This window comes from Parasteatoda tepidariorum, chromosome 5, assembly GCF_043381705.1.
Source record: "Parasteatoda tepidariorum isolate YZ-2023 chromosome 5, CAS_Ptep_4.0, whole genome shotgun sequence".
Lineage (NCBI taxonomy): Eukaryota > Metazoa > Arthropoda > Arachnida > Araneae > Theridiidae > Parasteatoda > Parasteatoda tepidariorum.
This window is the reverse complement of record NC_092208.1, coordinates 44,346,678-44,369,742: the sequence shown is the minus strand read 5'-3', so window position 1 is coordinate 44,369,742 and position 23,065 is coordinate 44,346,678. Positions and strand designations below refer to the sequence as shown.

The 23,065-nt window shown below is 28.6% G+C and overlaps 1 protein-coding gene across 1 annotated transcript in view; it reads left to right on the top strand.

The window, feature by feature from the left end:
• Positions 1–9,684: 9,684 nt before the first annotated feature.
• Positions 9,685–23,065, top strand: part of LOC107454398 (sodium channel protein para) — a 227,573-nt gene continuing 214,192 nt past the window's right edge. Inside the window, exon 1 of the mRNA XM_071181380.1 lies at positions 9,685–10,679. The gene's annotated coding sequence lies outside the window, so the exon portion shown is untranslated. The remainder of the gene's footprint in view (positions 10,680–23,065) is intronic.

Sequence of the window (23,065 nt, the reverse complement as noted above, 5' to 3'; positions counted from 1 at the left end):
TTTTCTGGAACACTGTTTAGAATGAAATTAAATGAAGGATGTATGTTTAATTATTTCAATTTTTATCTGGTTACTCTATGGGTACAATAAATGTGAGAATGTTTATTTTATTACGAACTCTCCTAGCATTTCATACGATCTTAAGATATTTTTAGAAATAGAAGGGAAAAATGCGTCTTTTTGTAAAAGAAAATTCGAATATTTGGGACGACCACTTGAAATGGACGGATTATGAAGATGCGAAAACGGTGTTTTGATTCGTTTTTAAATATATTTGAAACAATCCCAAAGTTTTAGACCAGTACAAATTGCTTCGGAACAAAACTTTTGACATTGAGGGAAGTGGCGTAAATTAAAAAAATATTTTATGTCTCAATAACTGATAAGTATATGTGGCAAATAAACAAGTCAAGTTCGCAATTTTTTATAATTGTTGTAGTAAGGTAAATAAAAATAACAAATCCTAGAATGATTTGCTTGAAATGGGAATTAATTTTTATAATTAATTTAATAAACTTATTAAGTTTTGAGAAAATCCAATCGCGTGTTGCGGAGATATGGGAAAAGCTCATCATGTGACAGAAATTGGAAATAAGATCAAAATTATTAAAAAATTTATGTTTTTAGGACGAAATAGATTGCAACTAATACTTCATTTGCATTTGGACTTGCCTACTTTCTTGGTGATCTAATAGATTATCTACGTCATTATTTATTATGGCTGGAAATTCAAAATTCTGTATCAGAAAAATTCTAAAAAAATTCTATTTTGAAATTCTATGTTAGGAAAATGAAGGAAGATTCACGGAAACATCATGAAATGTTGAATTCTCTATATGTTTATGTTATACGTTGTACTATGGGGCTGAAACTGTTCAGGACGCCAATGAGTTATCTTCCTCCTGAACAAAAGGTTTAATTGTAACGTGCGAAACTGTAACTTTCTTTATAATATGCACAGATTATAGTTAATTGATTTACATTGCTATCTTAATTATTGAATATTTATTTCTAATTACTGTCATTGCAAATTTCTGGTAAAGGTAAATTTTAATTTCATATTTCTACTAATATTGGTTTTGTAGAATGTCTTATGTTTTTTCCGCGTATATATTAAATTTTGTTACATTAGAAGTTATGGTAAATGAATTCAAGAGTTCAGGTAAGGAGTGTTACGAATTTCTTCCTTACCAACAGAGGGCTCTATAATCAATTAAAAAATTATGGATATGCATCACTTATGTGGCAAGCAATGAATCGGTACGGAAAGCTTATCGGGAAGCCTTACAATTAGTACTCGGAGGAAAAAAGAATGGACTAAACTACCAGAATCTGACAAAATTTATCATATTTCTAGCTCTAAGGTAACATCATAAAGTTCGATACTTTTTACCAAGTGATAAGGTAATAAAGGTACTGATTTTGGTGAAATTAGCAATGATATATGACTTAACAATGTGTGATAAAACTTAGTAAATGTGGTGAAATATGTTAATTTTATCATGATACTTTAGAACATGACATAAAAACCATTTGTTTGGTTAAATGTATTTTTCAGTTTTTTGTATTAGCAATTTTATTCATTTCATTATTCTACACCAGTATTTCCCAAACTTCTGACTTTTGTGTAGGTACCCTTTCTTTCTAAATTTTTCGTAACGCTGTGTACCACTAATAAAAATTTCACGAAAGTTAAAAACCATAACTGACTGTTGACACCACTAATTATTAACTGTTAACTCTGAAAAAAATAGCCAATAGAAAAATACGTAATAGTAAATTTTTATGACTAGCTTTGTTTTTATATAAAATGTTTCGAAATTTTCGTTTGTTGCAAGATATTTCGCGTATCCCCGCCCCCAAGAACGCGTATCCCTGCCAAACTGTTCCGTACCTCTGGGGGTACGCGTACCACGCTTTGGAAAACACTGTTCTACACTGAATCACTTGGCAACATAAATTATAAACCAATAATGTAAACACTTTTGTACATGCTCATTTGAATGTTTTATTATTTAAAAGAAGTTCTGCTACGCATTTTTAATTTGAAGACACTGACTTAATATCTTTGTAATAATTACAAAACTAAGCTTTTCTAAAAATGCAATATTTCGTAATTCCATGACAAGATATCTAAGTTTGTTGTTTAAGGTCATAAACGTTAAAAATAACACGAAAAGAAAAAAAAAACCTTGTTGTTGATAATAAAATATTAAAATACTAATTATCTAGCTTTATGATAAAATAACATTTCAACAACTCATAGAAAAGTCTCTAAAGCGAAAAAGAAAGAAAACACTTTTTTTTAAAACTTATAATCCTTAATACATATGTTTTAATCTTTCTTTGTTAAATTTTTAAAGAAAACAATTAATGAAAACTCGTTGAACAATTCTTTTTTAATATTTTCGTGATGACGCTATTTTAAAAACTATTAAAAATCGGATTAAAATTAAGATGCCGTTATTAAAAGGACTATGTTGTACAAAAATAATACAAAAGCTACACTTTTTTTTTGTTTATTATTTTTAGAATTCATTACCGTTCAACAGCTTGAAACAGCTAAAATACATATCTTTATATTATTGTGTTAATGAATTAAAGATATAATTAAAATTAATGTCTCAAAAATTGCGAGAGTTCTAGCAATCAATATTAAAGACTTAAAAATTTTGTGGTGTAACTACCACTACGATTATTAAAAATCAATTAACTAGTATATAAGACATGCTATGCTAACACAATTCAATTTTGAAGTGCCCTTCGAGAGATTAAGGTTGTCATATTTGATAACACCTTTCCCTTATTGGTACTCATTGAAATTGACTTGATAATTTTAACTCCGTCATCGTCCTCCTCACGCAGTTGCTTTTCAGTCTTATTTACACACAACGGCGTGCTGCACACGCTCGACTGTTAATAGCAACACAGGTGAGACCCCACACAACCGTGAACTTTATACAGCTCTCACGGCAATCGCTCAAAAGTCGATGAACTTAGCACTGCTCTCCCGGTCTTTTGCAAATATGCCAACAACATAGTGGTATCCGTTCATCAAATTCTAACCCTGATAAAATTCTGGTGGGGAGTATTGTGGCGTAACTACCACTGCGTATATTAAACATCAATTCATTAATATATAAGAAATGGTAACTCGATTCATTCTTGGGGTACCTTTAGAAAGAAGAAAGTTACCATAATTGATAACACCTTCACAGTTTCCTTACAACTAATTGTCTTTTTTAAAAAAATATGTAAATGATGCAATGTAAAACATTACAACTGTCTTAACAAATACGAAAATGTACAGCAAAATATTTAAAGAAAAAGCATTGTAGAGGATAAATATTTTTTAAAAAAAATGCAGGTAAGTTGTATTATTTATCTAGAGCGCTTGTTAAAATGGTCAAATTAGATATAAATTTGCTCAGAAAATACTGAATTAATTTTCACATATATTTTTCCTGTATTCTTTTGCTGAAGTATATATTTTATAGCGATACGCTTGTCGAGTTGAAATTTTGATTTTTTTCACATTGAAATAAGGAATTTAATGTTTTTAGCACACTGATTCCCATTACTGTCCTTGAATAAGAATAAAAACAAGAAATATTTCCTTTTAAACATGAAATAGCTGTTTTATAACGTTTAATATAAGTTACAAACAATCCAAATATATCTGTTTAAAAATAATATACATTCTTCCCTCACATCAACATTTGCTTATTAAGTGCTATTACAAAAGTTTGGAATTCGACTCCCAAATCTATACTTTATCTATCTTTATTTTAGCTTTATTGTCTAAATTTGAGCGTAAATCGCTCTTATAATTCATTCGGACAATTATACCCCATTCAGCCTCATTTCCAGAAATAAAACTCTCATTTTAGCTCAGGGTTTCTTAACTTGTGGTTCATGAACCCCTAAGGGGTCCATAATCTATATTTTGGGGGTCCGCTGACTGCTCTTAATTTTTAAGACGTTTGGAAGCCTACCCATTGCTTGTAAAGCGAACTATGGCAGCTATAATTCCGTTTGCTACAGTGTATCTTTGCGAAGCGGGATTTTCCACACTTGTGACAATAAAAACATAACATCGAAATCGATTGAATGTTGAACATGATATGCACGTTGCTTTGTCGAAAACCATCCCCCAATTCAATTTATTAATTAGGGAAAAGCAGCAGCAACCTTCACATTAAAAATCTTAATTTTAAAAATTTTGTATACTATTAAAATAATAAAATTAAATGCTTTCTAATAATTGATGTTTTTTGCAATTATTTTTTTCACAGGGGGGTGATCCGTGACTTCTTAAAAAATTTTCAAAAAGGTCCATTATATCAAAAAGGTTAAGAAACACTGTTTTAGATGATTCAACGATCTTTGTGCCGTATTTTGATGTTTTTGATTAAGGTTTTGTTACAAAATCATGTGATTTGTGACGAAATGAGGACGCTTCTGCATTTGAGGAAATCACTTTCTCGTGTGCTATGTCAGTACATTTTGAGAATTTAAATAATAATTCGCCTCTTTTTTTCCCTGTTGTCAATACCGTCAAATACGGCCGTAAATAATTTTCTTTCAAGATTTCTAAAAAAGTTTAATATATATTTAAATTTTTACACTGTAAGAAATTCTAGAAACTCTAGTTTAGTTGATTTTAAAACTGTTTGTATTGTAGGTCGGGATCGTTAGGGGAACTCACGTACCAAACATGCTTAACGGGTTCAAATCCTAATGATGTCTGTGGACTCATTCTCCTTCCATTTTGTGTTGTATAGCCAGCCTAATAAATAGAATAAATTGATTCATTGCACTTACAATGGTCCCGCTCCGTTTAACAGTGCAATTAAATTATTGGTGAATTACCAGAATATACTAAGATAACAAACTCGGGAGAGAACAGTTTCGTAAAACATTTAAGTGTTTGAGATTTCGTCAAAGATCGTATGATTCAGCGAGAATTATTAAATTAAACGAAATCAAACTCAAGGATTTCTGAATCACCAAAAATAAGAGTTTACTTCTTACAGTTAATAATAGTGTTCTGTATTTCAACTCTGATGTCTAACAATTTAGTTATTACTAAAGTTCATTCAAATCTTGTAATTTAGATAAAGAAATGTATCCAAACAGCTTAAAAAGATTGTATCCAACAGGTTGGCTTTTAAAAAATGTCCACGTCTGAAATGATAATATATTGTGGAGTCATTTTCTCTATTCAGGCACAGTGCCAAGAACAGGCGGTGAGGCTAGAATTCATTTTATCACTGCTTCGGATAATTTAACCTTTCCGTTGAATCACTTCTCCATTTATTTGAACATTATCATCAGGTGTCAGATCAATTGATTAAATACATGTTTTAGTTAAAAGTCACTGAAGCATTTTCTTCTAAATCAAATGCAGTAAGGGTTAAAAAAAAACATTACCGATGTTTACAAGGTGGTATTTTTCATATTAAGAGTTATATTTTTGTGCTGTAGATGTTGTACTAATAATGTTTATGCAGGGTGTTCCATAACGATAACCTTTAATATGGCTAGTTATGTTTACTAAAATTCTGGTTAAAATGGAGCAAAAAGAAGTATATACATTTTGGAGTTAGAAATGCATACACTTTTAATGTATATATATATATATATATTGGGAGAAAAAGATATAATTCCTTCATCAGCTCACACGATTATATCCGCAAAAAGGAATGTTTCTAATATTGTATCAATACAGACGAAGCAATATATACCATTACAATAGTATGAGGAGCACTCAAAAGAATTTTTCGAAACAAAATAGAATAGAACACATAAAGTATTAAATATCACGTATAAAACAGAAAATAAAATGTAAAGAACAAAACATAAAACGAAATCTATAAAGCGAGTAGCGAATTCAAATGAACTTACATGAACGGGAAATTTTTCACGAATGACTTGACTTAAAAAATATTTTCGTTACAAGATTGCCAGATTGCATAATATGAAAACAAAAGCGGAAATTGAGCGTAACTAGAGGAGTTTTGCTTTAACGTGCCGTTCTTACTGCATTACTGAAGTGCGTTTGATTTGTTAGTTACCAAGGATGGGCCCGAAATGGATGTGCACAAGGTAATATTATATTGGATAATTTAAAGAAGTTGACGATAAGTAATTTTAGAAAATAAATATTTATTTAAGAAAANGATAGATTATAGATAGATAGATAGATAATAGATAGATAGATAGATGTGAAAAAGCAAAAAAGAAAAGGCTATTTTTGAATTACAAGAAATGAGACAATTAACAAAAATATCAAAACTTGTTTGATAGACCAACCGATCAAGCTTGTAGGTTTCACTAACAACACTTTTTAGCTACTCTCTGTTTCCTCCTGCAATCGAACAGGTTTTAATGCTTTTCGCCAAGCCCTCGTCAGCGAGGATTCTTCAAATTCAGATAGAATTTATAAAACTTAAACAGCTATTTTCAACCTCTTATGTATTTAGACTTTTTTGATCGTAGCTTTGACAGGGATAATAAAAATACACACTAAATGTGGTCCTTTCATTACAAGCTGTATATTAATAGTATATATCTAATATTATCGTAATATAAGCGTGTTTTCTTTTTTTTTTTAAATAAAAAACAAAGCAGGAATTTTTTTTTATAATTACAATTGTGGTAAATAAAAAGCTTCTAAAACTTCATTGTCTTTAAAACTAAAAGATAAATATGCGCGATGCTTAAAATTAAAAATAGAACATCGTGAATAGCTTTTGACCTAATAATCAGATTTCCATGAAGTAAGACTTAATCTTAATTGTTAAAGATTCTAAATTTAAATATGTCAATTAATTAGAGCAAACGATATTTTAAGTTACTAAATCAGACACAAAAAATTTTTCCTGAGTAAACAATACTTTTTTTAGATAATTTCAATTCCTAACTCTCAAGATATAGAGGATAGTAGCTATCAGAAAAACATGGTCTAAATAAATCATGAGAGCTGTCAAAAGTTCGGAAAAGTTAAAGTACAATAACATTACCATAATATCCAGATTGTAATTGTCTCCCATATTTAAGGTCAAGAAACCAAACTTTCGGGTAAAAGATGCGTATTTTAAGAGAAAGTACATTTTTGTGTGTGATTTTGGAACTTCAAATATCATCCGAACTAATTAATTAGTACTTTCAAATTTAGGATCTGGAATCATTAAGATGAAATTGATTCGTGAAAATTCGATCAATAGACAAAAAGTTATTCAGCATGTTCCATTATTTTCCTGTTCACTGTCTATCTGTTATGAAAATTAATAGAAAATCCATTCAAATTCTACTTTTTAAATTGTAACCATTACTTTATTAAATATTTTATGTTGAAAAGGGCAAGAAAATCGATCGAATAATTATCATAATGCCTCCAGTTGCAGTGGAACCCAATATCAGTAATTTTCAACCAGTTTATTCTTATTATTTTCCTACAGTTAGTTACAATTAACATTTCTAGCTACAGTGAATAGTTTGTAAAATTTATTTTTAATAAGACATTAAGTAAATTAAAAGGACTTTTTTAAAAAAATACCTCAATACCTCAGAGTATAGTACCGCAGAGAATTTTAAACCTTGCCGTCAACAAACCTATTAGTATTTTAATACTTGAAGCAAAAATAAAAAAAAATAATCAGGAAAAAGCATTCCTTGACCCAAAAATTCTAGATCCGAAAAGAATTAAAATAGTTTTTTAGGCTGATTGTAAAGTATAGCATTCCTTTTTCAATTAACCTGATTTATTTCAGACAGTTTGGAATAAGTCCATTATAATAAGTTCCTATTCCTATTAAATTAAAGGTTGTAATTGCTACATGAAGGCTATTTATTTACTTCATAGAGCTTTATAGAGGTTTATTACAGGGAGCTTTGGAAAATTCATTCTTATTGAATAATTCTTCCCATATTTTTTAATTGTCTTAAAAGTATGTAAGTGGCTTTTAATTATTCTAAACAAAAACCATTTAAATTTTTAAAAAAAATATTGAAGACTTTCTAATTACCTCGACACATTTAAAAATGACGGTGGTAATTGCTAAAGTCTGGTTTTTTTTAATTACATCACATATATATCAAATTAAATATATCAAATATTAATTTCCCTTTCTCATAATATTTCTCCTTCGTGGAAGGAAAACTAATATTCAATTTAAATTATAAGCATATTTTATTGAAAAAATAGTCTTAGTCTAAAAAGTCTGTGTCTTAAAATTAAATGTATCAGAATGAAAAAACAATTAATCATTTTAATCTTTAAAGTTTGATATATTATTAACTTCATTGAAACTTTATTAATCAAAACTTAGATCTTGTTTGCCTGGCATTTAATTTATTCATATTTCTTGCGTAGTGCTAACCGGTTCAAAAGGCAGTAATCTTTTAGCAATTTCCATTTTGAGATAAATTCAATTAAATTTTTAAATGCAATGTGTTTTTAAACGTAATGTGTTTGAAATCTGAAACACACCTTTGGTATTCCTCACTGTGTGACCTAAGTTAAGATTTTCAATAATAAAACTTTAGATAACATTGTTATCTAATTGTAAGATTAGATAATAATTGTTATCTAATAACATTAGATAACAATTTAATAATAAAACATATGTGTAGCATTATATTTGTTTTTTTTTTGTTTGATTAATTTTCAAGTTGCTTTACTGTTTAACCCTTTGTTTCAAATAAGACGCCGGTTTCTGATTAATATATTTTTCGAAGTTTTAATTACAAGTAAAACTATATTTTGGTATTTTTTATCGCAAAGTCAAGCTCAAAAATTGTCAATTATTGATTTTGTAAATTAAAGAAGTTCCATAATTCTTATTTACTGTTTCTATTATATCTAAATAACTGTAAATCCGTGCAAATTTGAAAAAAATTATTGTATGGAAGTTAGCCGTCTGTCCATACTAAGGGACAAATGTGTCTCTCTATCTATCCCTATTTCATAACGAACGATAAATTTTCAAAATTCGAAATAAAAATATTTTTCCCTTATTTTGATCTAAATTGATACAAAATAATGAAAAAGTTTGGAAAATGTGTTTGCGGAAAATTCAGCATCAAAGTGTTAAAAATATAAGGAATTTAAACTAATTAAAAAAAATTTAAAAAAAAACAACATGGAACCACTTAATATTTTTTTTAATGTAGCTTAAGAAAACGTCGTATAATTTTATTTCTTACAACTTAATTTAGAGCAGATATGGCTGATTTTTATCTCTTTAGGCTCAAACATCGTGTTTCAAATATCCAGAACAAAACGAAACAAAAAAAATGCAAATTAAAGTAAAATCTTTATTCTGAGAATCCTTAGTATCTTCAAGCATACTTTTTTGCAGATTGAAGAAAACCATTAAAAAAAAACACGAACGAGGGATTACTCGAGCCATTTAAAGTGCTACAAGTGGTCTTCATCCCAGTCAAGTTCAACTTGAAATAGAAGTTTTTACCGATCGTTCGATCTTTAATTCACATACACACAATTCGGCCCCCTATCCCGCTATTCTTTGGAGACACCACAACCTTCCAGAGAATGAAGAGGTGAACGTAACTTGGGATGCGGGGGTGTCGGAAGAGAAAAAGGCTTACCCATCCCCAAAAGCTAAATCTTATCTGCGCAGGTAAACCCGCGCACGTTCGGATGACGCCTTGTCGATCGATTCGACCTTTCCCATTGCTCTGATGCTGCTGCTTTTCCCAAACCTCAACTGCAGCTTTTGGATGACTGTCACCAGGACCCTAAAGAATATTTTTCTTTTATCAAGGGTTAAAATAAGTAAATAAATAAAACTCTCTATTATGTCTTTGATTCTTCGGACAATCACTAGTACATGGATGGACATGGGAATACTGCCAATGCAAGGACGAATCAGATACTACCAGAAAGTACCAGAGATGAGATGAAAATTCTTCGGGACTCCGTCGGTGCACCAGCACGTAGATCAGTCAAGTTGTTATTGTAGGAAGTGGTACGGAAAAAATTAAAATCAAGCGCCCCATTGCCATAAAATTATTGATGCTAACGAATAGTTTTCCAACTATCGCAAATCTGTGAGGGTCTTTGGACCCTCATTAAAATCCCTTTTTTTTCGGAGGGATGTAAAACGGAGAAAAATCCCCAAACGATCGTCAAGGAATTCGAATCTCGGTCTTAGAACAATTTGTGATATGTTTTGGTCTGGCTAAAACAAGATGGCGGACCCCAGGCAATAAGACATAATTTGGAATTTCAGCCCAATTCTGACGTTCCCCTTTCCCTATTTTGGATTTAGAAATATAGTTCTTCTAAGTGTAGTTTATTCACCATATACCTCCGTTGGGTAGTTTCTCATCCAACCAATTCTAAAGAACGATCATGAGATGGATAACGTTGACTTGTATATAAAATCGTAGGAATACTAGTTTTGTTTTATTTTTGTTTTTGTTTTCTCACTTTTTCCACAAGTTTCTCCATCCTGCCTCTTCTATCCGATCCATGTTATAAATTGGTGTAATCGAAAAAAATATCAGCCCCCAATTTAAAATTTATTTATTTGTATTTCTATTCGAGAAGGAATGTACAGATATGGTGACTGCTCTTTTCCGAAGGAGATAAGATCTCCAAATCTTCGAAGACATCAACATGATTGAGATTTGACAGTCTGTCACAGCTGGTAAGATATATTCCTTATTTAAATATGTAATAAATTTATAGAAAAGTATTTTGGGATAGATTACAAAACTTTAATTCATGATGCATCACGATCTTACTTTCCATGAATATTCATTTATTTTATTTTACATTTGAATTACGTTTGAAATTGAAAAAAAAAAGTTTTTTTTGTTGTGGTGTATATTCTTCAATCAACACAATATTTATTGTTACCGTTTTGTGAATGGACAAAAAATCCCATTAACATGTTTTTAAATTGCCTAAATTTCCATTTCTTTGTATTTATGCAATTCCTTTTGACTATAAATACTTTAATCCCATTTGTACAATTTTTTTCATTTTTAACATATATAAGCAAACTTTACGAAAGCTTATCCCGTGTTTATGGCATAAATTAACCTCTAATTGAGACAATGTTTTTTTTTAAAAAAAAGTTCGTTTACTTTGAAATGTGTGCAAGATCATTAGTTAAAAAGGATGTTGATAGAAAAGTAGCATTGCTTACTTAGTCTCAAAAGTAAATAAATCAAGAAATTTATCAAAATTGTTATGTTTAAAACAATACAAATTTATAAAAACTTAAATTCAAACATTTTACTTATAAATCTTGTTTCAAAGCAGAGTTATGTATAGAAAGTTTTTATGTCAGAATAATGAAATATATCATAGAGAACTTTTGCGAAATTCTTTAATTTCACGGAAATTATTAATATCACTTTTTCGTCATAATATTTCTATGTTTGATGATGAATGCTATTACAGAAACTCAAACCTTTATAAAACAATAAAAAGCTTACATTTTCATTACTTTGTAAAGATCAGCTGCACTTTATCTAAAAAAAAATTCCAAAGTTAAAACAATAAATCAAATCTTTTTATTTTCATTAACGTACTAATTAATTTTGAAGGAGTTTATATAAAATATTGCAATATTTTTATAACAAATTTTATGAATAGGAAATATTTTAAAATATTTTATTTTTTAATTTCTCGGTACATACACATAATTTAACTAAATACATATAATTTTGTTTTACGTATTTTTAAGCGTATCATTCATTATATTCCGGAATGAAAATAAAAGTGTTATGTAGTCAGTCATAGGCAGAAAAAATATTGTTTGTGTTTCCTTTACTTACAAAGTTAAAAGCTATGTACCTCTTACTTCATGCGCTAATTTTATGCACCTTTTCTATCTAAATATATTAAATTTTATGAATACATAAGCTTCACTTTTTACATAAAAATGCAATTAATGTTTCCTTTAAAAATATATATATTTTAATTGTAATTTTGTAACTTCAGAATATTTTAATTGCTTTAATATAATTTTTTTTATTATAAATGTGCTTTAAATTATATTCTTTTAATTTCGGGAATGTAAACAAATATTAAATATATGAATGAACCAAATTCAAGGTCCACTTTACTATCACTTGGCTATCATCCTACTAGTCTATAATAGTGCCAAGAATTGTACGTTAGTTTCAGAGAAAAACAATTTGTTAAAGAGCACCCTTCTTTTGAACAGTTGCCAAACTATACTTCCGTAATTCTTCAGGTGGTTTTGAGAAGAAGGAAAGAAATAAGTTTTTATTCTAAAAGTGACTCTAAATCTTTAAGAGTGAATATTTGCGTGCTTAAGTTTGGGAACTTGGTTTGTAAATTACTTTTGATTATTTGCATTGAGGAAACTGTTAACTCACACGAAAAAAAGTTTTTCAATGATATTAAAAATATTTTTAATTTTTTTGATACTTTATTTTAAGATCTTATGTCATTTAAATGTTTTTTCATACAGTTTTTAATTTCAAATTTCTTTCAGTTGACGATATTTAGTTGATGATTTTTAGTCTAATATGAACATTTTTAAGTTTGTTTTTATACTCCCTATCATTTTAACATATATTATTGAAAAAATATTACCCATATTATTTTACTGTTCTAAATAGTGCGTAAATTTGAAATTCTTAAAGAAAAACCTAATACAGGTTTTGTTAATAAGTTTGTTACGTTCGTTGTTAGATTGGTGTTACTAACAAGACATTGTAAAAGAGAAAAATTCATAAAGCTAAATAATTGCCAAAAAGAAATTTTAAATTTGTTTAGATTTAGACTAAAAACCTAAAATCAGAATTATCTAGCTGAGTAAATAAAAATATTTAAAACAATTGACATCTTTCAAAAATTCAATTTCTTTATAAAAGCGATAATACCGGTTTTACGTTTTTTCATCAATTATTGATTTTAATATCATTTCTATAGGAAATTTCTGAAATTCTTAGTTAAAGAAAATACTTTTAAAATTCTAAAAACTTGTTATCAACTTTTATCGAATTTTAAAAAAGTAGTAGAATTTCATTACACAAATCAAATGAGAAACTCATACAAATCAGAATATCGTTAATAAATAATAGAGTGTTAACAGATTCAAATTCCTTGCAAATTTAGCCTGTTTTTACGTTTATTTCTGAGTAAAATTTAACATATTTAAAGGGATTTTATTATATACAGAATCCTAAAAAATAAGGGATTGCCTCCTTATTTTTAAACTTTTGAAAAATTGCTTAGCTCTCACCTCCTCAACTTGTTTCAATCAACAGAGAAAAAAAAATTTTTGCAAAATTTTAATTCCAAGTTAATCTGACAACTGCAAAGTGACCCTCAATTGACCATGAGATGTGATTTCAGCCCAAAAAGCCATTTTCAGTCCACCTTCTTTCTTTTCTTCCTCTGAATTGAAAAGCAAGATATCATGTTCTATTACACCTATAGTAACAAATATATTTAGGTTGCCTTAACTTTTCATTTTTTAAAAAATTTAGCCCGTGATCTCTCGTCTTGTTTCAATCAACGAAAATAGGAATTGTGCAAAATGTTATGTTAATCGGACGACTGCAAGACCAACTTCATTGACTATGAAATGTTTGCCCAAGAAGCCACTTTTTCATATATATATTTTTTTCTTTTGTGACCTTATTTTCCGGAAACTTTCATCATCAGTATTTCTTTTACTTCTGACTTCCATTATATTTTCTGAAATATTTCTCTCCTGAGATCATGTGCATTTTCCCATGTCGCATGGTTCAGTGATGCATCTTTACCTAATTTGGTACATCAAAAAGCTGTATCATAGTTTTCTACTTTCCGTCTCTTGGAAGTCTTTAATACAAAATCAAAAATATATATGGGGTCTATATACTGATTGCTGTGACAAAGGATTTTAGGTAGGACACTATATAGGCAGTATTAAACCGAATCGCCTTTGGAAAAAAAATAGAAAAGTATAAAAAAAAATTTTTTTTATTAGATTTACCAAAATCAACGAAAAACGCCTCTTTGCACCTAAAAGTATTGAAGACTGTTAATTCTTGAAATACTAACATCTTCAAAAAAGTACAAGCCATTGCTGTTGACTAAACAGGGAAGAGGAATAAGGGGTATAACAGATGAAATTTAGGCACTTAGTCGTGATACAAAAGCAAACAACGCAGGTCAAATCATTGGTGCCTTTGAAAATTAAGAAACTTTTGTTGTACCTTTTTTGGCGACATCATATTTTTAAAATTAGTTTTATAGGGTAGTTTCGACATTTTGGTAAGTGCAACTTCAGGCACTTTTCAAAAAATTTAGAGAAATCTGGACGAAATTTTTAAAAAAAAATTCCTAACTTAAAGCACAAAAATACCTGACGATTCCCCATAATACCACTGATTTATGGGATGATTACCGATAATTTTCGGATTTAAATATGATCTTTTTTTTGGCAGCATTCAAAAAAATGGAATATCACTTCCTATACCAGATACTATATTGAAAAAGCAATTCATGATCTTAAGTAAACCTTTTTCAAGAAAAATTTCAATCATCTAATAGACAAATTCTTTAAAGTTATAGTATATTTTTCTTGCTGGAGTCTACGTTCGAGACTGGTGTCTACCAAAAAAATTAATTTAAGCATCTTTTCAAAATTTTGTAATCATGCTTCAACTAATACATTATCAAGATATTGATACAGAAATCGTAATGTTATAGACAATTTTTTAAACCGGGTCTTGCGTTGGTTCTCTAAATTGTAGTTTTAGCCTTAACTAATAGCAATGATTCAATTTAATTTACGTTGGCAGCAGGCGAAAATGAAAAAATTACTTCACCAAAAGTGATATTTTTTTTAAACCAAAATCATTTTTCTCTCCTTAAAAACCAACAATTTTTTCGAAATCACACTACAAAAATTTTCGGGAGATTTTATATCACTTACTATCTTTTTTTGATAAGATTAGAAAATAATAATGTCTACATTAGTGAAAAGAAAATATATGAGCAGCAATTATGATGTGAATGTTACTGCAAAAAATTTAAGTAAGAATACAATAATATTCTCTGCAAAGATAAAAATGGAAAGCAATGTAATTAACATATCGCTGCTGAACACAGACAATTGCTGCTCGATACTCAAATCACTTTTTTGTAAAAAATAATAATGTGAATTTTTTCACAAGTTGCAATATTATATTAATCATTCATTGCAAAAAAATATATTGAAAAAAAATATAATAATTTCAATTTTTTCGCTTCTTTCACTTATATGAATTCTATTATTATTGTATTTCTAAATTATTATTGTATCAGGGAGATTGAAGGTCACTTTGTAATTATCTGATTCAAATGAAATTTTGTACTACCTGTTTTTCTTAAGCGTTCTTTTTTGGAAAAGCAAAATTTTAATTAAATAATTTAATTGAAAATTTTATTGAATGAATTGAATAATTTAATTGAATAATTTAATTGAAATATAAAGTCGTTCTCGCATCGCCTTGATTTCTGCAGTACTGCAGTGTCTTGTTCAGATGCGACTCATAGTTTCAGAAAGTATATAGAATATTATTTATTCTACATATTTTCTCTCTGAGGTAATACAAATATTTTCAGAATAATTGTATTTTTTGATATAATATTATATATTATATTTGAAATAATATTTTTTGATAAAAGACAATTCAGTTAATTTTACTTATTAGTTTATTTTAAAGAAAATTTACGAATAAATGTTTGAACATTATGAAATAAATAAGGTAATAAACTAAACTACTGGTTTTTCATAAAGGTAATGTGAGCTGATCAATGGGTAATAAATTTAGCAAAAATGTATCAAGCATAAAAGAATCTCAAAAGTGATGAGAAATTTAAAACAACAAATTTAAAAAGAAACTAAATTTACATTGATCAAATAAATTAATTTTATTATTTAATAAAATATGCACAAAATATGGATTTCTTTCAAAGTATATGTTAATTAACATTTTATTGAAAAATATATATGTCACGATGATGGTTTTTAAAAATTTTGGATAACTAAGTTTCACATAATTTAAGAGTATAGTTGTAGAGAAATATTTAAATTTCTATACATAAACTGCTTATTCTTTTTATTTTCTGTATTGATGTAATTTACGGGTATTTAAAAACAGCAAAATTACTATAAAAAAATTTCCTTTTTTAGCAATGTAAAAAGTTAAACTTCCTTTATGACATAAAAATGCAATATTTTCAAAACATTCAGTAAAGAAATCTCTCTATTTGTTAAAATATTAAAAATCCTAATTAAGTTCTAAAAAAATTGTATTACAAATACAATTAAAAAATCAAATGAACTGAAAAAAAATCAAAATGAAGATTTTTGAGTTACTAATAAATTTAATAAATCTGAACGTTGTTTTATTGCATTGGTATTTGATATAGAGAAAAAAAATAGAGATATTCAGAGTAATCATCGAAAACATTTATAAATTTGCAATTAATAACGACTAAATAATGATTTGAGAAACTTCATTAAAAAACACATAAATTGCATCTCATAATTTTGATTATTGTACTTTATTTTTCGCATAAAAATATGACAATTTAATTTTGAAATTCATAAATTGGAAACTGTTTCAAAAATCGATTACAGGAAACTAAAATCTACAACATAACATGCGAAATAAACAAAAATAAATAAATAAATCTGAAGCACTTTCAGATATGATGAAAAATATTATTTTTCATTTTTTTACTTTTATTTTTTTTCTCCAAATATTTGAAAAATTTGAAAAGAATTGGCTCAAAAATATCTCCTTCTGTCATCTAGTTATTAGAAAGCTAATAAATATATTTAAAGGTAAATCCATTTTTAAGACACTGTTAAGAAAATCATATATTTTTTTAACTTAAAACTATTCGACATTCTAATTTCATATTTTTGATCACAATTAATTAAAAAATATATAAATATTCAAATTGTTTACAATTGAAAAATGTTTAATCTTTTATTGATATGCTGAATTTCTAACAGATTACCTAGTAGAAACATTTATTTTTAGATTTAAAAATTAGTTTAAAGCAAAACTTATACTTGGTTGTGTGAAAAAAGTTATAGATTAGTTTCACACCACGCAATTTCTTATGCATGATTTAGAAAAAACATATATTATTTATATAATTTTCGTTAGAATATTGCTATTAAAAACTAACTAACTCAGTGGCGCGACAGCCCATTAAGAGGGCCAAGGCCGACTGTGCCCATCTCAGTTTTCTTGACCTTGGGCTCTGGGGTGCAGGAGCATATGTTCCGGTCGGGTGGTCAGCCGAACGCGGAACCCCCAGTGTTAGTTCCCAAGCATGCTAGGTACTCATTTTATCGACCCACTGAAGGGATGAAAGGCTGAGTCGGCCTTGCCCGGCCCAAGGATCGAACCAAGGACCTGTGGCACGGCAGCGCGAAGCGCTACCACTCAGCCACCGGGCGTCAGAATTATTATTAATTATTATATTGCTATTTATTAATTATTATATTGCTATTTATTAATTATTATATTGCTATATTGCTATTATTAAATACAATTATAATAAAAATAATGTTTTACATAAAAGTGTTCTTATATAATGCATGCACAGAAACATATAAAACATTTTTTCAGATAGAAATATAGTTTTGAAAAAAAAAACTACAATTTTGAACGTGGAATACGGTTTAATTTTCAACAAATAATTTCTTATGCATGGTTTAGAAAAATGTTATCATAAATATTATAAAATTATATCATAATTTTTATATTTTTTTGATAACAATAATGGTTCTGTAAAAAAAAAAAAATTAGGAAACAACCAAGTAAAAAATACAATATTTCTTATTTTTGAAATTTTTTAAACCATAATATATTTTAAAATTAAATTTTATTTAAATAGTTTTCTATACAATCCCAGTATTTAATACTTAAGCTCCATTAAATAAAAGTCATGCAACAGATTTCTTGTCTTAACCGGTGATAATTTTATTAATCAAAATCAACAATAAATTGCATTCGTGTTCGTTTTAATGAGTAACCATGGGAACTAACTGTCTGATCTATACACGCTTCAAGCTATTTTCTTTCCTTTATTTTTACTCTTTATACGTGTTTAATACGTTTTTTTCCAATAAAAATTGTTCTTTCTTTTATTGCATTACAGCCAGTATACCTTTGTTTGATGACGGAAAAGATCTTAGTCGTTGTTCCGTATTTTTTATTTACCTTTTACTGATCAAATTGATGGATTGAAGAGGAAATGTCACTAAAAATATTAACAAATAGTGATTGTGTTTGAAAAACACATTATGTTCCTGATTTATAGTAAACTTCATAAAAAGTTTTTTTTAACGTAGAGTATGTTTCGAATAACTACTTAAAAAAGACATAATAAAATCTTAAAGTTTAGGTTATTTGCTAAAAGGTTTCAATTATTTTTTCTCTAAAAATGATAAATATTATTTTATATTTTGCACTATTTTAAATAATGTTTCAAAAATATTGTGCCCGTATTTGAAAACGCATTAAGCTCCTTATTTATGAAAAGCTTTATAAACAGAGAAAAAAATGGTTAAGTGGTCAAATTTACCGTGTTTCTGGCTCTCTGGGAACACCAAAAATTCGATAATTTTTACCGAAGTGATTTGAATATGATTTTTGCAAAATTAAAAACAATACGATATAGTTTTATAACGTGTTAAAATTCGTAAAATGTGGTAATTTTATCATGATACCTAAGAGGATTGGCATAAAAGCCTACATTTATTATTCATTTTTAAATTTTTAACTAAGTGTGTAGTAATAAAGACTACAGTTTTGAAAGGGCCGGGATATCCTGGTCTGTAGGACGCTAGGCCAATGTCCGAGAGTTCGTGGATTCGAATCCCGAAGGCCGATCACTCCCCGTGTTGTAAAGTGACTCATGCACGTTAAATCTGTCGAGTCGCAAATGTCCTCCATGTTCCCATGACAAATCAATACCTCTGGGGGTACTGGATTGGACATCGATCGTTCTCTGATTCAGGTCAAAATTACGATCTGTGGATGAATGAATGGATGTATGAATGAGTCCGCCCTATAAACGAGTGCAATGTATGGTGTGGCAGAAGTCGGATTCTTGGCTATAGATGGCGCCACTGAAAAACAAGAAACGCACATTTTGCCTTAAAATTTGCTCGGTTTCACAAAGCAGACAAGTAGCATTAGAAACAAAAACAACAATTTTGAAAACTACAATTTCCGGTAAACTTTTACTTTATGAATGAAAAAATTTTCAAATGAATTGCTTAAATACTGTATATTTTGATTTATTAAAGTTTTTGATTCATTAAAGAAAAAAGTTTTTTTTTTACCAGAAATGTCCATACCATTCAGTACGGTTATTTAACCAGAATGCCTTTCTCCATGTAATAAGTTCTCTTTAAAATGGGATTATTGGATTATCCACCTGTTAATAATTATCATCATAAGTGACTTATATTGATATATATTGACACTAATATTTGAAATGTTTTGTCATACATGCAGTGTAGGATGAGATTTTTTCACTTAAATTCTTACATATATCATGAAATGCATCATAAAGTCTTAAATTTCATATGTACAACTTAAAACTTTCTATTTAAGAAATAATTTTATTTTAGTTTTTATATAAATTAGCAAAGAAGTTAAAAGTATTATTATTATTGTTGTTTTAAACGATAACAATTATTGATATAGCTTAGAACCAAGAATAATTTTGTTAGATGTGAGCAAATAAGATTTAGAAATCAGTTTTTTCCAATGACATTAGCTTTGTCATTTCTGAATTTTTTTTAATGTGGGTTGTTTTTGATATTTGCCTATAATTATCCGAAGATTTTTATTTTATGTTTTATTTCCATATAGTTTACGAATAATTTAATAGAATACAGTTAATATAGTTCAAGCTTTAAATGTTTAATTCCTATATTTATAAAAATTTATAGCAAAAATGTTACAAAGTCTCTAATTGTAACTATTATTCTAAAAAAGGTCAATTATATTTCTATAAAATAAAATATCGATGTTAAATCAATGAAAAATAATAATTACTATGGTTTTGTTATTTCTATTGTTGTAAATGAAATATAATAAGTATTTTTATCAACAACAAAGAAACATTTTGTTGCAGAGAGCATTTACACAAACACAGTTACAAAAAACACAGTGATCTCTACTGAAGTTGGCTCAAATTTATTCACAAAACTTAGAAAAATATTAAAATATAGTGTTTTGTTTTGAAACCTATAGTAGATTAATACAATTCAAGTTATTTTACATTTACTCGACACATTTTAATGCAGAAAAATGTAAATAAAACAATTATTGGCAATAAAATATTGAATAGATACACTAATATTTTATATTGTTTATAACTAAATTAATAGTTTTAATATAACTGATGATAGAATGAAATTCGTGTCAAAAATATTATATTATCAACTTTTATGTATTTTATGAAATATTTATTGCTAATATTTCAAGTGGAAACAAATGAAGATCAAGGGGGAAGAATGGTCTATGTTCATGTATGCTGTTTCTAAGGGGGAAGGGGGGAATTGAATTTTGTGCCGGTCAGGAATCCTTTCTTATCAGCAAGGTCCATCTTTATTGAACTCTTGGGGAGAACAGATTTTACCACGTTATGGATTAGTCAAAAATTAGCAATCTTCCATATTCAAAAAGTGATCTAATCACCATTTTTCTGAGAAATGGACATTAACTGTTCTTTCTACTTGATCTTCAAATATTATTCTTAATTCTTTGGCGCAATAATTGTTTTTTGATATTTTTACCAAACTGTCATAAAAATATTGAAAACATATACAAAACGTTTAAGAGTCAGGATTTTTAAATGGTTAATGAACTGAGTTGTCATTGTGAAGCACTGGGTTTCGATTCTCGGTGTCGGCTCGAAGCCCACCCAACTTCAGATCACTGGGTACCAACTTGTCTGCGAGCGAAGTAAAGGTAGTTGTTACGCATTTTGCTGATCACGTTATCACCAGTATGCCGTTAGCCAAGAAACCCCGTTCCCTTTTGTCCAACAACGAACTGTTATGGGATTGCACAACATTAACGCCTTATAAGCATGCTGTGAAGTTTTTAAGAGTTCTCGAAAAAGAGAGCAAATGTATTAAAATTTCTCTGCTCTGCTGGATGCATTTTCTTTTGCCTTTTCGTATAAATCTATATATATCTTTAAATTTTGCAATATTTTTCCCATGCCAATTTTTACCAATTAAAGTGAAGAGAAATGGGAGACAAAAAATTACAAAGAAATCGCATGTGTGTTCAGGAACAAAATTGCTTTCAAATGTCTTCTATTTGAAACACTCGTATTTTCATCATCTACACACTCTGAATCATAATAGACTGCATTCAAGAAGCCCAGAAAAATAAACATTTTTAGCATCATTTAATGAACAAAATTATTATCATTATTAATATATGGTAATTTTCTATTGTCATTGCTCGGCCATTGCTTCTCCATCTCATCTTTTGGATTGAATTGGTGCCTCTGTGAGGCAACTGATGAATGAGGGAGAGACTGTTTATGACTTGCTGATGCGATATGATCTTCTGGACTTGGTCTGGGGCCCTAGACCAAGGGGATAAGCAATAACAACAACAACAGGGTAATTTTAGGTTAGATAGCCATAGAAGAGAGATGACCAGTTTAAATATATCCTACATTTTTAATATATTGCAGCAAATGCAGTTTCGCAAAAAACAGTTTAACCTGTTTATCAATTTAAAAAAAGCATTGCTTTTAGCTACAACAAAAAGTATGTAATATTTTAATGTTTATTTTATTCAAGATTTGATTATTTTACATGAATTAAGCATTCTGTTGTTCTTCAATGCGTTGGTTATGTTTTGTTTCAACTTGCTGGGCTTTTAAAGCAAATACATGGTCCAATATTTCCTCCTGAGCAACAATTAAAGGAATACTATAGTGAAGTGACGCTATAAATTTGGTGGCCATTTCATCATCAACTTTAAGAGAAATGGACGCATAAAATCTTGGAGAGATGACCGCTTTTTATTAATACGTGTTTACATATTAAGAGCCATTTGTCCTTGAAAATATAAAAGTAGGTAAAAAAAAGAAAGAAAATAAGTTGTATTTTGTTTACTACATGCGTCTTCACCATCACACTTAAAATCTCCAAATAAATTCTAGGTACGAAATTTTTGGATTTGATGATGGTTTGGTTTTATCTCGAAATTTTAAGATGAAAGCTAATTAAAAGATATCCACTGATAAAAGTCTTTAATTTCTCTTTCTATTACGGTATTGAAACCACTTCTTAAATTTGTGGGAACAGTACAAACCCTGATTATTACATTTCGATTCTGAAGACGTAACACATTATCCGACAGAATTCCATAACAAACTCTATAGAACTCATAATTTGATGAATATCAATTTGTATACTGTGGAAAAAATACAATACCACAACTAAAATCGATGACTGGATGAGATGTGCAAGTTGCATGCAATGACTTTATGAAACAAGTACAAACTTTGAAATCCGTAGTCAAAATTATGATTGATTGGAAAGATGGATTAAATTTGTTCATTAGATTCTTTTCCTTTATTTTCCATGATAAAATTCAGTCCTTACAGCTAATTGTAAGTTTTTCATGGTTGTTCATTGTTTTCTATATTCTAACTTCACTTTTCTTTTACTGAATTAAATGGTCTTCTTACCTAAACAATAAGGAGAGAGAGCCACTTGTTAATCTGATTTAATTTTTTTTTCTTATTTTGTTTTCAATATTCCATTATTTTATGCTCAAAATATGTTAAGTTGATGTATGAGAGTTCAGAGCTCTCGCCTCCCAATGAGGTGACCCAGGTTCAATCCTAGCAATAGCTGGTCGACTCGAATTCCACACCCGGCTCACACCGACCATAATGTTGACATAAAAATATTCTCAGTGGTAGATGGATCATGGGTTAGAGTCCCCTTGCCATCAGGCAAATCGTGGGGGGTCTTCGTGATTTTCTTCTCAATGTAAAGTAGATGCG